This window comes from Eulemur rufifrons, chromosome 17 (genome assembly GCF_041146395.1).
Source record: "Eulemur rufifrons isolate Redbay chromosome 17, OSU_ERuf_1, whole genome shotgun sequence".
NCBI classification, from domain to species: Eukaryota; Metazoa; Chordata; class Mammalia; order Primates; family Lemuridae; genus Eulemur; species Eulemur rufifrons.
The window spans coordinates 28,549,298-28,563,099 of NC_090999.1; the positions used below are offsets into that span (position 1 = coordinate 28,549,298).

Below are 13,802 nucleotides of genomic sequence, written 5' to 3' on the forward strand. Positions count from 1 at the left end.
AGGCAGTTAAAACCCTTCCTTTGCTCACACAAAAGTCTGCTCTCCCTGCAGCTCTGTCCTCTGGCTTCTATACATACTTCTCTGCTAACCTGCTGTGTGCCCTTAGTAAATTACTTATCTCTCTGTCTCTGTTTTCTAACCTCTGCAATAAGGTTCAGAAGGATAGTTTTAACTATCTTTTTACTGTGCCCCAGTGAGTAGGAATTTGGAAATTGGTTGCTGGTAGAGAGGTAATATGTAGTTGGCTAAACACGCTTTGCAAGTTATCTTGCTGGTTCTTCTTCCCATTCAACTTTTCTGTGAGTGTCCCCTGGAATGTGTTGAACGCAGCTACACTCTTGTAGGTCCTGCCTTCTTTTTAGGAACAGGAGCGGATGGAGAGGAAGTAAGTGTCCTGCAAGTACCAATATTTTCCTCTAGGAGGAGCCGCTCAGCCCAGATGAGAGTGACACGCACCAACTCCAACTGCTCACAAGGAAAGCTTCATCCCGGCTCCTCGGAATGCGTGGTCCGGGCGGCGCTCAGCCTCTCTGCAGCGGGTATCAAACTGGCCTCCCTGAACTCCCGCTTCTCCTCGCTTCGGCAGCCCGGATCTGGGGGGCTGCGGGCCAGGCCCGGCGTGACCCCTGGTGAACAGCGGCTGCCTTTTCCCACCCCTCCCCTCCTATCCTCCCTTCCCGTTTCACCCCGCCCCTTCCCTCCTCCCCAAGCCTGACAGCCCGCAAGCTGCCAAGCAGGGCGCAGCCATGGGAAGAGGAGGCGGTCTGGGGAGCCGCGGCGGTGGCGGCAGCGGCGGCTGCTACGGCGGAGGTGGCGGCGGTTGCTGCTGCTGAGTCCGGGCGGCGGCGGGGACCCCGGGCTGGGGCCACGCGGGCCGAAGGCCCCGCGCCATCGGCCCCAGCACGGACGCGAACCCGCGTTCTCTCTCCAGAGGCGAGGCTCGGAGGTACTGGAGCTGGCTTCGGGAATCGGGCTCTTACTTTCCCCCTGTTGGGCCAGGGGACCTGAGAGTGGACCCTGGGACGCCAGTTGTTTATGAAAATGGGGGGAGGGGGATCTGTCTTATGTATTTACATGGATAATTTTTTCCGGGTGACTTGGGGGTTGGCTGTGCTCCTCTCCTCCTAGCGAAGAAGTTGTTTTCTGTTGGTGGGTTGTTGTAACCCGATCTGCACTGTAGACGTGAGAGAGAGAGAGTGTGTGTACGTGTGTGTCTGTGTGTGTGTGTGTCGCGCGCGCGTGCGGCTGGAAGTTGGTGGGGGGCGGCAGGGAGTTGGGGGCGACAGGCGAACCATCCCACGCTGGCGCCTGCTCCAGCCCGTGTGTGCGGTGCGTGGAAGGGTTTACTCCGAAGACAATTTTGTTAAAGTCGTAAAAAGTTTTGCTAGTCTGTTTCTGTTTGACATCATCAGCCGGGCTGGGGCAGGAACTGCTGAGGCTGCCGCTGCTGAGCCAGGAGAGGTCCCAGGCAGAGTGTCTGGGAGAGACCCGCGAGGTCCGGCTGTGCGCGTCTACAGGGCGTTCTCCTCCCCAAAGCGCGGCCTTTTGCGTGTTTCTGCGGGCTGTAGCCGCGCATTGGCACCAGCGGATCTGGGATCAATAGGGTCACAACCACTAGTCCCTATGAACTGGAGTAGATGAAAACTGTGGCAAGCCGACCCCATCCAGCCTCAGACACACTTGAGATTATGAAATCAACCAGGCTCAAAGTTTTGACAGCACTGCCCGAGGCATGAGGGCTGCGCGTGAGTGGGGTAGCCGCATGTCTGGGGAGGGGGCGCTGGCAGCGCAGAGGGTGCGAGCAGGGTCACCCCCTTGTGGGTGCGTGGGGAAGCCTATTTGGGGCGAGTGCTGTATTTATAGCCCAAGGGGGACTGCTGCCGGGACCTGGATGCGGGGGTTCGTGGCCTGGCGCGGGCTGTGTGTAGTGCATGGGTGTACGTGTGAGCTGTGTGTGCGCGCGCGTGTGTGCGCCTGGGGAGGCGTGTCGGCGCCTGAGCCAGTAGGGTGTGCAGGGGGGGAAGGAAGAGGCCATAGAGGTGCCGCCCGCCTGTTTGTGCCGCCAGGAGACCTTGGAAGGGACAGAGAAAGGTAACCGGAGGCCAGAGGGTTGGGCAGTTACAGAAGTTCCTGCACAGGATTAAGTACTATGGGCTTTAAAATAACTAAACCCGTTATCTTGTAGAGCCTGAGAGCTGGAAGTGGAGGTTTCTAGAGCTCTCAGGAGAACTGCATTTGAGTGGTCTCTAGGAGATGTGTACATGTGTGGGTACAGAACCTCGGAACCGGCAGGTTGGAGCTGTGAATTGGAGATTTCCAGGGTGCTGCTGTCCACTGTAGTTTAGGGGCTGGCTGGTCTCAGAGGTGTTTACCTTTAGACTCCCTGGGGTGTGTGCCTGAGAAGACACTTTCTCACAGACATGGGATGTTGTGGCAGCCTTGGCAACTGGTATTCCAGGCTTGTTTCCACCTGGATCACCCTAGATGTCCCTTTTTCTGGGATGCCCCTGTAAGTTGGAGGTGACAGCTATTGAAACGTTTCCAGAAACTAAAATGCTGGATCCAAACAAAATAAAATGATACAGCAGACAGGGTTGTTGGTTCCATTTACTCTGATTGAGAGTTCTGTTTTCTTTTGAAAAAAGCAAAACTCATTGTTCCCAGATTAGATTTCAAGGGATCTCCAGTTATTTACAGTTTCCCTTCGGATGGACCTTTGGATAGAGCTGGAAGGATATGTTTTAGAGTAGAGACTCTTGGAAAACAGCATTTGTAGCTGCATTAAAAAGCTTGTCCCATCCCTCCTCTCCTTGCACCCTTGTAAATTTTTTTGTTTCACATTAGTCTAAGGAAAAGCGGTGAGTCAACATTCAGCTTTTTTTTTTGTGGAGTAAATATATCACAGTGAAATTATAGTTTTGGTCTCCTGAATGCCATGGGAAGCCAACACTTAATGGGCAAAGGTGTGAAATAAAAATCCATAAATGCAATGACAAAGTGATGACATGAGTGCATTTTTTTTTAAACTGAGCATAACTTTGTCTCACAAATATTTGTTCTAGCCAGAGTTTGGGGCTGTGTTTTTGATTATTCATTTTTTAAACAGCAGACTCCACATCATAAACCACTTTAAAATGGATACTAGAGACCTTCTCTATGCTGTCTCTGGCGCTTGTGTTAACAAGATGTTTACAGTGCTTGGTAACCTATGGGATTGTCATACTGAGTATCTTGTTAGCTCAGGACATAATGTTTATAGCATAATGTAATAAATGGAGCCACAGTTGCAGCCTGTTTCTGCCAAGGGCCTGAAGCACCCCAGCATGAAAACAAATCTTGAAGTTGATTCAACTTGGTGGGCCTTTTTGACTATCAGCTGATAAGCATTGTTAATGTATAGATAAACGTGAGGGATACAGTGAGAATATGGGACAGCAAATTGTTTAGCTTAGAAAAAAATTATGGCTTATGTTTTTTAATCTGCTAACCTGAAGATTAAGCTTCTTTGATTATTCCACCAGTTAGTTACACAATTATGGGGACTTGGTTTGCTTTTAAAGAACAAATATTTTTTAAATGTCAATAATGAAAATAATTTCTATTTCTTAGTGTACTCACATGTGTCCATATAAGCCAATGCCTTTTCTTCTTTAAAAAAGAACCCTGTAATTTCTGGTAATGATTTAAATAATGTCAGCATTCAAATCACCTAATTACCTTTTGAATCTGGAATTGATAAGAACCAAAGTTTGGTAAGACCAGAGTTATCCCTCAGGCAATTGTGTAAATAAGACAGTACAGGATGTCTCTTTGACAAGTGATTTTTTTTAAAACCTGGAACAGATATAACTTAAATAGCATGCCCAATAAAATGGCTGCTTAGGACGATAACCTTTGGGGTGGGGAACCTGCAGCCTCAAGGCCACATGTGTCCCTACAGACCCCCAAGTACGGCTCCTTGCCTGAATCTAAACTTCACAGAACAAATCCATTTATTAAAAGAATTTGTTCTGTAAAATTTGGATTCAGTCAAAAGGCCTCACTCAAGGATCCAGAAGGCCACACGTGGCCCCAAGACTTGGAACAAATATGTTGGGAATCTCACTTTCTTGCTGGCCAGTCCATTCTAGAAGGGATTCATTTCTATCTTGTACTGAATCAACATTTTCTTCCATTTATTTGCCTACACTTCAGTTGCTAGAGCTGAACACAATGAATCTAATCTCTCTTCCCTTTCAGTACTATACTTGAAAACAAATGTTATGCTCTTTCTTCCTGAATTCTTTTTTGCCTATACTTGGAGCTGTTCTTCACCCACTATGGGGTTCTACCCTCCTCTACCCTGAACAATATGCCCTAGATTCTACATTCTCTCCATTCTTCTTAATGTATGTCTAAAACAAAGATTTAGAATTCTGAGTACTGGACATTCTATATCTATTAAGACAGTTTAATATTCATGAGCTTCTTTAGCCATCTCATTACACTGTTGACTAATTTCAAACCTATAAACAAGAAAACAACTTGTTCTTTCCAGATTATTAATCATTTATAGTCAAAGCATTATGATAATAGCTTTAAAACATTTTCTCATGCCTGAACTTACTATAAATCTATGAAAAGTATAACACTGTGCAGGTAAATAATATTCTGTGTGCAATACAGATAGCTTCTTAATTTCTCCCTATCAAGAAACACCAACCAAAAAATACCAGGTGTAGAATATTCTGTTGAAGCTACATGTTATAGACAGCTAGGGACTATATTATATTTTTTACATAGACCTTATTGTGTCTACTTCCATGAGCATGAGTCAGTATTAGCAATCAGGCATTTATTGAAGGCTTGTTCTGCCCAAGACCCAGAGGGTATGCTATCTGACTCTAAGTGAAGTGAAAATTCATCAAACAGAAATGTTTCCTTGGACAACTGGGATATAAGATGAACATATAGGACATGACTAAGTCAATAATCTACTTTTTCTCAGGAGGTAAATGGCTTGCCAATGCCACAGAGAAGTATAAAGTGCTCATGCCCCATAAGTAGATATATTGTGGCATCAGTATGAACTGAGGACCCCATGTCCTGTTGTGTGTTTGGATAGGAGTTGGACAAAGGCTCGGTTACTCCTGACTTATAAAGTCCTAGCTGCCTCTGCCTCAGAGGAAGGCAGCCCAGCTGGCTTATACCAGGGAAAGGGTGTGGCTCAAAGGTAAGCACTTTGGGGCCCATTGACCTGCATTTTGAATCTGAGCTTTGCCACCTACATGCAAATTAGCTCCTCTGAGACTTACATTTTTCCTGTGTGAAAATTATAATGCCTACCTCCTAGAGCTGAGGCATTTCCACAGAAGCTCTGTAGCATTTACGGTCTGAACTGTGTATTGGGCACCTACCTGGTAAGATTGATTTCTCTTTTACGTATCTGTCTTGGGCTTCCCAGGCAAATTAGGAGTTCCCCCCTGACACCAGCTGAGAATCTGCTGCAGCCATATTTTCCTGCAAGAAGCATTAATGGTAGATGATGATGACAGTGTTGCTTTTTGAGCAAGTCTGATTGTGAAACAAATGATCAGTCTTCCTTGGTGGGGAGCAGAGGGGAGAAAACCAACTGGTGATATAAACTGACACCTGGGCCTATCAGAAGACCCTACTTGGTACAGATACCTTTGGTCAGACAAGGGGACAATGACAGTCTTGTGCTCTTAGATGAAATTGTCCATGCTATCCCCCTCTTGGGGGTGTGTGTGTGTGTGTGTGTGTGCCTATGTGCTTATGTGTGTGTTTGCAATGAAATAACTCACTTCATCCCTTTGCATTATGATGTTCATTCATATACATTTGCTTCTATGTTAGAATGATGTAATATGAAATAATACTAAACTAGGTATCAGGAAACCTGGGTGCCCTCCAAGCTCTGCCTCTAATGGGCTTTGTATTTTTTTGCAAACTAACCTTCCCAGATTCATATTTCTTACATGTTAAAAACAAACAAAAAAGAGAAGTAAACAAGTTGACCTCTTAGGATATTTTTCAGGGCTATGGTTTGAATCATTTAATTATCAAATTTCTCTCTTCTTTTGAATGTAAGTATCAAGAAAGTGCCTATTTTATTCCCTCACCCTTAATTTTTCAATTAAATAAAACAGATAAAAATTTTATCACGACTATGCTTCCAGCTTCCATTCTAAAACAATACAGCTCATCATGATCTGATGCAGAAATTCTTTCTGAAGCAGTTTTCTTTTCTTTTGTGTTGCTTTTGCTTTGTGGTAAAGAAAATTCAGTGATCAGTAGCAATTTCTTAAAAGAAGGATGACAGAATCATTGTTTAGTCTCAACTTTTCTTTAGTGCTTCTCCCTACTTTTTAATATAGGCAAATAAAGCCTTAGGTCAGGCACTAATTTTACTTAGTAATGATTCATAAGAAGGCTGTGATTTTGTCAGAAATTGCTGGGCTGTGTGTTTTTAATTAGCATCTAAACTTACCTTCAAATACTCCATTCCAAAATTAGCAGATAATTTCTTCTACAGAGCCCTTAAAACTTCCAGATGTGTTTACTGCTTTGATTAGGGCTTGCTTCGTTTGTTATTGACTAGACTTCAGCCAGTTTTCTTTAGACTAATATCATTATAATCCCAATGAATTAAATTTCTCAGATTGTGAATTTTGTTTAAACATAAACAAGTCTATCTCCACTGGCTAGATTTCTAAGTGAAACTGTATCCTACGGAAGAAGCTCTCTTCACAGAGATCCAGCACAGGTGGTGGAGAAGACCCTAGTAAAGCCCTCATTCAGCATTAGAACACATGAATTTTTGCAAATTGAACAGGTACCAATTTTATGTACTTCTCTGTGGTGGACAACCTGCTGTGCTAGGCATTTGCTATAGAAACTCCTTAATTGTTTCCTCAGTTGTTTATGAAATGAAGCATTTAAAGTAGCCTATTAAAAACTCTTAAAAGAAGCATCCCCTCTGTTTCTTTAGTATACAGTATGTTAGACATATGATAAAGTTATTGGTCCAAAGAAAACTCCTTCTTTTCTTGATTTAAAGAATGTACTTTATTTTATTAAGCGTGATACCTGTCTTTGCTACTTTTGAGTTGCCATATCAACAACAGTAAAGCATGACTATTGTAAAACAGAGTCATAGATAGTTCTTTCCCTGTGCTTATTGAAACAAAAGATGCATAATTGATGCAGTAAATGCTTATCTTGAATTTGATGATGGCTGGTGAGAAATATCAGTCAGACTTACAATTTTGTTTGCCATTGGTCAGGAAGGCAGGCCTTGTGCTTGATCAGTATGATGGCTAATCCTAATTCATCCTATCAGCTGCTTCTCTGAACATCTTCAAGCTATGTGATTGTTACCAGAACACCTCAGTTTGGCTGGGCAAAGTGAAGAATAATCTGGCCAAGCATATGTGAATGATATTTGAAAAGGGCCCCTAAGAGAGGGCTTCTTTAATGGCTTCTTGCCCTAGGGGTAGAAGAAGATACCAGAATCCCTGGGCAAGATATAATAGATAAAGATACCATTTTTTTAATTTTCAGTTTTTTAAATTTTTAATTATTATGGGTATATAGTAGTTGTATATATTTAGGGTACAATGATGTTTTGATACAGGAATACAATGTGAATTAAATCAGGGTAATTGGGGTATCCATCACCTCAAGCATTTATCATTTCTTTGTGTTAGGAACATTCCAATTCTACACTTTTAGTTATTTTAAAATATACCCTAACTTATTGTTGATTATAGTCACCTTGTTGTGCTATCAAATGTTGTTCATTCTATCAAACTATCTAACTATATTTTTGTACCCATTCACTATCCCCATTTTATACCCCCTGCCTCGGGTACCCTTCTCTGCCTCTGGTAACCATCATTCTACTCTCTGTCTCCATGAGATCAATTGTTTTTAATATTTAGCTCCCACACATGAGTGAGAAAATGCGAGATTTGTCTTTCTGTGCTTGGCTTATTTCACTTAACAATTGTTTCCAGTTCCATCCATGATGTTGCTAATAGCAGGATTTCATTCTTTTTTAAGGCTATATAGTATTCCATCAAAGACACCATTTTTATACCTAGCATGTTAGAAAGATTAAAGAAAGAGAGGCCAGAATGAAAGAGAATAACTTCTTTTATATAGCAATGTAGCATTTTACTTCCCTTGGAGACATTGGCAAAACAATGCTTGCTTGTCATAGAATAGGTGTTCAGTTTACAGAGGGTCTTAGTTTGTAGTAAAACATAGAGAGAAATTGTAGTGTTGACAAGAAATATGTGGAGAATTTGTAGGCAAAGGTACGTGGGTAGGATCAGGTGGTAACTAGGATCTAAGCTCACAATGCAAATTTGCTATTATTCTTAGATTAGTGATGGCACCCAGACTTGATGACCAACTTTCCTAGGTGGATCCTGTTCAGTGCCTTGGAAATATTTAGAACGTTTTAATATTTGAAGCAAGATGTATACATGTTTCAAATTTTAATCTAGGACTCAGTAGGACATGTCTACTTTGCCAGGTCTTAGTATACCCCTCAGCATGGAGCATGATGTCTATCACTTTAATTCTCTTTGCTGTTGTCCTATATAGTTTTTTAATTTATTTTTTCAGTGCATGTAGAGTATAGGGGAGTTAATTGTATCATCTGAAAAGTACTTTGAGAAGTACTTGGGAAAAGATGCTGAATAAAATAGTGTTTTTCATTAGCCTACAGGATGTAACTTTGGCCAAGCTAGTGGTGTTTTTGGTATTACTGTGAAAAATCAAAGGAAGATCATGTATTTATTGATCCATTAGTATGTTCCCAGGAATGTGCTAGGTACTGGGGAATATAAAAATAGTGTAAGACATGACCCTTGACTTTGGGACCCAGCATTCAAGCTAGAAAGGCAACACTATCAATGTATGTGGTGTGATTATGTAAAAGTTGATAACTACACAATTTAATGAAAAGTTCTATTACAGACTGTAAATGCTACATTTATTTAGAGAAAAGGGAAATCTGGACTGAAGGATTTGGGGAGAGGCCTTAATGGGTAAAGTGGCTCCTGACTCAGGCCTTAAGATATAGTAATTTTTTTTTTTTTTTTTTTTTTTTGATAGGTAGAAAGGGTTGGAGAGATGTCATGTGGGGAGGTTGGGAACCAGGGATCAGGAGGCGTATCTGGAGCTCACTGGGGTTACTGGTAACAAGAAGCAGGCAGGGCACATTGGGCTGTGGATTTGTTATCCATTGAAAGCGCTTCCCATTGCTTACTATGGATGCTGCATATAGGCCCATCCCTTGGTTAGGACTATTGAGTGGCCGCCCTGAACCCAGTGCTTGCTGGATGGTAGTGGCTGCTGCGTGGGACTTCTGCATACTTCTCTTTTCTGAACTACATTATGTAAATTCAATTTTAAAACTTCTTTCTTTAATAGTATTCCAAGAGGCCTGTTAAAGATGCCAACAATATGACTTCCTGTCAAGCATATGATCTTAAATGGGCCTTAGAACGGTAGAGTTGGCCTGAGATTCCTTCCTCCACTGTCACTTCCCTGCCACGTACTTACTAATACTCACAGTCCTGGCCCAACAGAGCCATAGGGCCTCATAGTACTTGAGATCATCCTCCAGTGACTCTCAGCTAAAGCACTGCGTGTCTGCTAGGTAGTGCACAGGGGGATTTGGAAATAGGGTTGTAAGGACTGAAGAGTTATAGGCTTTCAGTACTCAGAGTAGGGATGCTAAATTTCTGTAATGCCAGGGGCACTCCTATACAAGAAAGAATGATGCCTTCTCAAATGCCGGCAGATCTCTACTGACAACTTTTGAGTCTACTCACTTTATTTATAGGCGAGGAAATGAGAGTCCCTGAGAAGTGACAAGACTTCTGTCTAAGATTAAACTTCACAGTGTCAGTGACAGATTTATGATTCAGTTCTTTTAGCTTTCTTTCAAGGACTCTTTCTGCTATACCACAATCCCTCCTATTAACATGGAATAAAACCATAGAATAGCATGGAATAGCATGTTGTTTACCTATCATTGATATGGGAGGATGACAATTATCTGTGCCAACTATCTGAGTGGGTGGATTGTGAATTGAGACAACTGACACTTGACCAGCAGTTCTTTGCACTGGGAACATTGTTGCACAGATTTGCACATGAGTTAGGATTGGCCTGTTAAGGTGTCAAGCACTGTGAAAGCCTACAGGTAGACTGGCATTCTGGAAAGGGCATGGAATCGCACAAATCTGGCTTGTCCAACTGGATTTGAAACTAGCTCTGCCTGACTTTATTTACTATTTTATGATAGCAAGTTAAACTCTCTGAGCTTTATCTGCAAAACGGGGGTGGTGATTCTTATTTCACAACACTGTTGTAGTTTCAATGAGTTGAAGCAGTACCTGGCACATACTGGACACTGTAGAGACAGAGAATTCCCTGTGGCACTCTTTTGAGAGGCCCTGAGAGTAAAGACTTAAAACCTCCCCTCATAAAAGATACTAACCAATTGCTGGGTTTTTTCCCTCTGACTTTCCCCAATCAACCAAATTAGGACTTTAATGAGTCCCTGAAGTTTTGTTTGAACTCTTGAAATTGCCCTCCAGAAGAGTAGTGCTGGCCAGATATTAGTTTCTTGTGACTTCTCTGTCAATGTACCTAGATTGCTGTCATAGAGTAAAAATAGAAGGTATATCCAAATGGTTATTGGTGGTTCATGAAATTTGGATTTTAATGTCAATGCTATTAATAGAAACCATTCCTGGATGTAGATGTTTCTGAGAGAGATTTCCAACTGCAGTGATGGAAGATCCTCCTTAGGTGAGGTGATACTTTTGATATGTTAGGGGATAGCTGAAAGTTGGCCAGTGGAGGGATGGGGGCTGTGGTCAGAGACCTTTCTGGGTAAAGAACAGCCTATGATGATATACTGTAAGTATGAGAACCTACAGAAATGCACAAAGAAGCCTAACAGTGTTTTAGACCTTGACTTTGAAGACATACACAGACATCAACACACAGGTGCATGATTTCCCATTTTTGGAGCACTTCAACATTGCCTATCTTTGTTAAAGGATAACTCTCTAAAAAGGTAAAATTGTGACTCTCCTGAAGATATAAAATGAACAGATGTAAAATAATACATATATTGATTAATGAGGGGACCTGAAAAGATGTTGTTACTGTTTCTAAGGAGAACTCAAAGAACCACAAATGTATGTACAAGAAAGGAATGTTGAAATGAACTTGCCATATCTAATTTATACACAGGGTAATAATCAATTACATTCCAGTGGACACAAATGATTTGCATTTGTATGGACAAACATTATTTTCATGGCTCATTTCTACAAGTTAACTTCTAACTCCTCAGAGCTGTAAAATAACGCAAAAACAGAGACTCCAATCCCCTATAGGATCACCTAATTCCTGGTGGCCTCAGCACTCCATTGAAAGGATATTCAGTAATATCCTTTGCTCACTTCAGTCTTAAGGTGTTCCTTACACTCTCTTGATTTCACTGGCCACGATTCCTGTTTGAACTCCTAATTTGCTGATGAAAATTTGGTGAGATGGGATTCCTAAAACCTTGAGAATTGTATATATATTCTAGATATATGCTTAACTTTAAAAACTTTTTTTTTGAGACAGTCTCACTCTGTTACCCTGGCTAGAGTGCAGTGGCATCATCATAGCTCACTGCAACCTCAAACTCCTGGGCTCAAGCCATCCTCCTGCCTCTGCCTCCCAAGTAGCTGGGTGTGTTGCCATGCCTGGCTAATGTTTTCTATTTTTAGGACAGATGGGGTCGTGTTTATATTTTATTTATTTATTTATTTTTTTAGAGACAGGGTCTCGTTCTTGCTCAGGCTAGTCTCCAACTCCTGAGCTCAAGTGATCCTCCCACCTTAGCCTCCCAGAGTGCTAGGATTACAGGTGTGAGCCACCACTGCGCCAAGACTAAAAACTTTTGATTATGGGAAATTTTAAGCGTATACAAACCAAAGAAAATAGTATTTTGAGCCCCCAGGTACCTATCACTAAGCTTCAACAGTCATCAATATTTTGCTAATCTTTTTTCATCTCTCTACTCTGCCTCTGAGTATTTTATAGCAAATCCACAAACATTTTTTCATTTGTAAATGTAAATACTTTAGTAAGCATATATAACAAGCCCCCAACTTTTAAATAACCATGGTCTATAATTTATGGGCACAGAGATAATAATTTATGAGAGGATATTATACTCTTCAGGCCTAACTTTGTTTATAAAAAGTATGCATGTTATGATGGGGAGAGAGTTTCTACAAAGTAAAATCAATGTATACAGATCTTCACAAGATTGGCTCTTTCTCGTCATTCAGGCCTCAGCTCAAATGTCACTTTCTCAGAAAGGACTTCTCTGACCCCTGTCTAGAGTAAGCTTTCCCCAGCTAGCTCATGCTATCATGTGACCCTGTTTTATTTTCTTGACAGCAGTTATCACTATCTAATATTATCTTGTTTATTAATTTGTTTTTCTGGGGTTTTCTTTATCCAGCTTCACAACAGGGATATGTAGAGATCTCTTCTGTCTTGTTCACTCTATATTCTATAGAAAATGCTTAATAAGTTTTAGTGAATGAATGAAGGTATTTTAGTGGTCAACAGGGGGTTTTGTCAGCATTCTTTCAAACACGTATTTCCCTTCAACATATCCAAAAATGTTTGGCTTTCTTGTGTCAATTTCTAATGTATTCATAATTTGATTAGTTTCCCTCATGGTATGGAGTGAAGAGTTCTTTTTAGGGACCAAAGATAATCCCGGACAGGACAGCTATAAATATCTGCCTGTAGATGACCTTGAACTGGTAACATTCAGTAGCTACTTCAGTCCATTAGCCAATTTGGTGTGTGATAGGAGCAATGTCTTGGTTTGGATTTCTTCCAGAAGTGCAGACCAGGCCAGGGTTCAGGTAACAGGAGTTTATCTGGGAAATTGAAATAAGGAAAGTAAAAGAGCCAGTAAGGGCCACAATATGAAGGAAGTTACTGCTTTTGGTAACCAGAGTTTAATTTTTCTAGAGAGACTTGAGAAGCCTGGGCAAAACACAAATCTCAGAGTCATCTCACCCAAGGCTGAAAGACTTTGAATATTTACCCACAACTCCCATTAGCCATTAATTCCTAGGCACTGATGCTGAGCAGAGACAAGCAGTCTCCAGGTGCTAGAAAAACCATCAAAGAAATGCAGGTGCTGGCAGTTAGAAATTCGGCAGTGTGACGAAGTAGAGGGGAAGGGATATGGTTGGAAAGGGACAGGTAACTTGCATTGGATAATACAGAATGATTTTTTTAAATAAACTTTTTATTTGGAACTAATTTCAGATTTACAGAAAAGTTGCAAAGATTATACAGAATTCCTGTGTATCCCTCACCTAGTTTCTCCTGAAGTTCACATTGATAATCATGGTATATTTGTCAAAACTAAGAAATCAACATTAATATGATACTATTAACTAAACTTCAAACTTTACTCATTATTTCCCCAGTGTTTCCATTAATGTCCTTTTTTGTGTTTCGGGATTCAATCCAGACTACCACATTGCATTTAATTTTGCAATTTGAAATACTGTGTATATGCTTTTTTATTTGGGCCCGCCCACATGATAAACTAATTGGTCTTTGCAACTAGATAGTAAGTTCTTTAAGGGACAATATAGTATGTTGCATGCAACATCATTTTGGACACAGAGTGTGTTCTCAAAAATAATTAAATATATTAAAACAACAAGAAGAACAAAACCATA

General features: G+C 41.3%; 1 protein-coding gene across 4 annotated transcripts in view; it reads left to right on the forward strand.

Moving 5' to 3' along the window:
• Positions 1 to 545: 545 nt before the first annotated feature.
• GHR (growth hormone receptor) overlaps positions 546 to 13,802 on the forward strand; it is a 244,667-nt gene continuing 231,410 nt past the window's right edge. For all 4 annotated transcript variants that reach the window (XM_069492797.1, XM_069492798.1, XM_069492802.1 and 1 more), the window contains exon 1: positions 546 to 946. The gene's annotated coding sequence lies outside the window, so the exon portion shown is untranslated. The remainder of the gene's footprint in view (positions 947 to 13,802) is intronic.